The following is a 4,635-nucleotide window of genomic DNA, read 5'->3' as shown; positions in this document are numbered from 1 at the left end:
TCAACAGCTCAGGCAACAACAGATGTTGGCAAGAATGGGGAGAAAGAGGATCTTTTTTGCACTGCTGGTGAGAATGCAAGCTGTTGCAGCCAGTCCAGAAAACTGTGGAGGTTCCTCAAAAAACTAAAAATAGAACTACCTATGACCCAGCAATTGCACTACTAGGCATTTATCCATGGGATACAGGTATGCTGTTTTGAAGGGACACATGCACCCTCATGTTTATAGCAGCAATATCAACAATAGCCAAAGTATGGAAAGAGCCCAAATGTCCATCAATGGATAGATGGATAAAGAAGATGTGGTAGATAGATAGATAGATAGATAGATATAATGGAGTATTACTTGGCAATCAAAAAGAATGAAATCTTGTCATTTGCAACTATGTGGATGGAACTGGAAGGTATTATGCTAAGTGAAATTAGTCAGAGAAAGAGAAAAATCATATGACTTCACTCATATGAGGACTTTAAGAGACAAAACAGATGAACATAAGGGAAGGGAAATAAAAATAATATAAAAACAGGAGGGGGACAAAACAGAAGAGACTTGTAAATATGGAGAACAAACTGAGGGTTGCTGGAGGGGTTGTGGGAGGGGGGAGGGGCTAAATAGGTAAGGGGCATTAAGGAATCTACTGAAATCATTGCTTCACTATATACTAACTAATTTGGCTGTAAATTAAAAAAAAATAAAAAAATAAAGTTAAATAAAAAAGTAAATATAAAAAAATAAAATAAAATAAAAATTATTATTGTTTATTTTTACTATTATCTATTATTAAAGTCTAATATTATTTATTACTGTTACACACTGATTATGTTTTCCATTTGTTCAAAAATATATTGATGTAATTAAGATGCATTTGTAAGTGTTTTGCTTGTTTGTTTCCGTTTTAAATAAGCTCTTCTCCCAACCTGGGGCTTGAACTCAAGACTCTACACACACTTTTACCAACCGATGCAGTCAGGCACTTGCATTTATAAAATTTTTGATTGTTTACAGATAAGATTATATATATATATATATATATATATATGTATATATATATATGATTCAATATTAGAACATTTTCACTGTCTGCATTTCCTTTCTGGCCACTATTAGTTCACTAAATTATAAGTTATAAAAAGTTGGGGGTTGTTAAAAAATGACCTGCTCTAGATTTACCTCTGCCAGCTATGTCACTGGGCAGCCAGCATGTCTGCCATCACTAGATTCAAATAAACTAATTCTGAACATGATAGAAAAGATGTCATCTTAAAAATGGGAGGCCTAGGAGAAATTTCCTGCCAAAACTAACTCATTTGAAAAGAACAAATGACATTTCAAAAACTGTATGATCCAGAAACTGGGCAGGAGGCACCCAAGTACACAACCATTTTAGTCAGTTTCTGCCCAGTGGCTGAAGGCTGGGAGAGGATAAGTGACAGACTGATGAGAGACACTTTATTTTGCATTGGAAAAGCTCAACAGTGGCATTTTCCCTAAAGAATACTGGGACTAGGAACTGTGATCCTACTTGAAGAGAGGAAATCTGTGCTCTGTGCTCACCCATTAAACCTTGTTCGACATTGTTGAAAGTTTAGGGCGTTTCCTCTCAATGAGATTATTAACTGAATGTAAGAATTTCCAGAATCCTGACCTCTCTGAGCTTCTTCATGTCTACAGAATGAGTTAATTAGAAGCTCACAAACAGTTTATGGGATTCTCTATATAACAAGGGTGAAACAGTTCTAGTGGTCTTTGTGCTGAAATAGACATGAACATGCAAGGAGCCTGAATTAGAAAATGAAATATATTTATGCCAAAACAAAGCAGAACTACATTGACCTATATTTACTTTAAAAATTCTGCATTAAACTCTTAGGAAGATTTGGGTTTTCAGAAGCCAGTTTCAGAGTTAGGAATAGCAATCTAGATATATTTTGCATTGAATACCCGATAACATAACAGCCAGGCTTTTCCCCTACTGATTTAATCCTGGAGTCGGGACCAGCTGGTGCAGTTTTAGATGATTGTCAAAAGTGGTCAATAGAATTTAGACTTCTATGCTAGATCTTTCTTATACAGGCATGCCCCTCTCCTCATGCAAGTTTATTTGATATTCTATTCTATTGATAATTATTAGTGTGATCAGGACAAGGTCATCTTCTCCAAATAATATGATGAATCCATTACTATATGGTATTAATAGTGCATTCACAGGACATTCAGATAGAGAAGTCTAGGACATAAATACTACCACAGAACTCTATGATAACAGAAAAAGAGCCAATGCCAGCCAAAGATGAGACAATCTGAGCATCAAGATTCTCTTGTGAATGAAAATTAGTACCTCTTCTGGAGCAGATTTTCCCAATATCCAGAAAAATTGCATGGACATTTTCAGGTAATTTAGTAATCCCACCTCTAGGAATCTATCCCAAAGATATGCTGGCAAAAATATATGAAAAGACTTTTGCAACATGATTTATGAAGTTGAGGACTAGAAATAACAAAGTGTTTACCAAAAGGGAACTGGTTGAATTAACTATGATACACCCATATAGTGGAGTACCAGCCAGTTTATGGAAGGTAAAAACCATCACCCCTTCAAAAAAGAAAAAAAAGGAAAGAAATAAAGAAAGATATCCACATCCACATCTTAATCCCTGGAACCTGTGAATGTTATTTTATACAGTTAAAAAAAAAATCTTTGCTGATGTGATTAAGGATCTTGATAGAAGGACATTATCCTTATGTAACCTTATAAGAAGGTGGTCTTGGAAGATTTAACATGCACAGAGGAGAAGGCAATGTGAAGGTAGAACAGAAAGACTTGAAGATGCTGACCTCGAAGTGTGCAGTGATGTGGCCACAAGCTAAGGACGCTGACAGCCACCAGCAGCTGGAAGAGGAAAGAGACATACTCTTTGACCAGGGTCTCTGGAGGGAGTGCAGCCCAGGTGATATTTTGATTTTGGTTCAGTGATACTGATTTCTGAATTTTGGCCTTTATAACTGCAAGAGAATAATTTTCTATTGTGTTAAGCCATCTAGTGGGTACTAATTTGATACAACAGCCACAGGAAACTAATCAACAGATGTAACCTGGAATGAAGAACACATTGCTCTGAATTGGTTATCCAGCATACAGATATTGACAATTTTTTTTCTATGAATGGACAGATAGTTAATATATTTGGCTTTGTGTGTCATATACTCTGTGTTGCATTGACTCAACTCTGCTACTGTAGTCATCAACAATATGTAAATGAATAGGTGTGGTTTTGTTCCAATAAAACTTTATTTATAAAGATAGGCAATGAGCCATACTTGGCCTGCAGATGGAGGAAAAGAAAAAGGGATAATGGCATAATGTGCTACCATTTGTCTAAGAAAGAGAAACAAGAATACATATAGAAAACAATGGAAAGAAAACCCAAAAATATTTTCAGTGGTTACATGTTGGAGAAGGAAGAGTATAGAGTGAAGGGAGTGGGGATATAAACCATACTTTTTATACTATATTTTATTTTACAGATTGGGATTTATAATCATAAAAAATATTTCATATAAACATAAATCAAAGTTAAATTTACAAAGCAGTGCCTATACACTGAAAGCAAAAGAAAATAAATTAACCTGTATCTCATTGGTGACATAACTATACAAAGACTTCAAAATACAGTTATTTGACTATATATTCATGTGAGGAATATTCTCAAGAACAAAGAAAAAAAAAGAAACTGAAAAGCAACTTAAAATGTTTTCAGTAATAATGTTGCTGCTGATTGTATTTGTATTCTAAGAGTAGTGGCTGCATGTTGTGAGATGAAGCAAATGGGTAATTTATTTGGAGTATTTGAAAACATGGATTTTTAGCATGAAAGACAGAAAATAACGGTGTGTAAAATAAATTACATATAGCCTGAATTTGAATTGAAGGACAAAATATTTCATGAACTAATGAAAAATGTATATGTATTTCCTAACTCTGACCACTGAAAAGTCTAAAAATAAAGACCAATTCAGTAGTAACAATTCTCTCCAGCATCCTAATTGTGACCTTTGAGTAACATTCCCCAGTAAAGGATACCAGTGTTCCTGGGAGAAATTGCAGATTCCAGCCTGGGACAGGAATTGCTGAGATGACTATTAGCATTAGACTATTAGCAACAACTTGTATCCTCTCTTAATGGCCAAAATTATAACAATTTGAACATCAATAAGATTATACTGGAAAGGGACTGAAATGAATTCACTCTGTATAAACCCATTAGTTCATACTGATGCATTAATAGTACTGAACACCAACATAACAAACACACCTAATTTGGAAAAGACTATGGAGCCACCTAATTATTTTTAAAGCTGCTAGTACACCACTATTCATGAAGTTGTCTTGACAAAAAACAAAAGAAAGTCAAATGTGAATTTCATAAAGTCTGTAGATCTAACAACCTATTTCCATGAAACATGGTGAAGAAACACTTTTAAAGCGCTAACAAATTCAGAGTGTAGGAAAGCCTATAAGATAAATGAATTAATTTTCAATAAAAAATTGCAAAGAAGAACAGAGGAAAGGGATTCCATTGATTAAAAGAGACTTAAAACACACATCAAAAATGATAAGATTTTTTCAGTCATTAA

This window comes from Prionailurus bengalensis, chromosome B3 (assembly GCF_016509475.1).
Source record: "Prionailurus bengalensis isolate Pbe53 chromosome B3, Fcat_Pben_1.1_paternal_pri, whole genome shotgun sequence".
NCBI lineage: Eukaryota > Metazoa > Chordata > Mammalia > Carnivora > Felidae > Prionailurus > Prionailurus bengalensis.
This window is presented reverse-complemented; position numbering follows the sequence as displayed.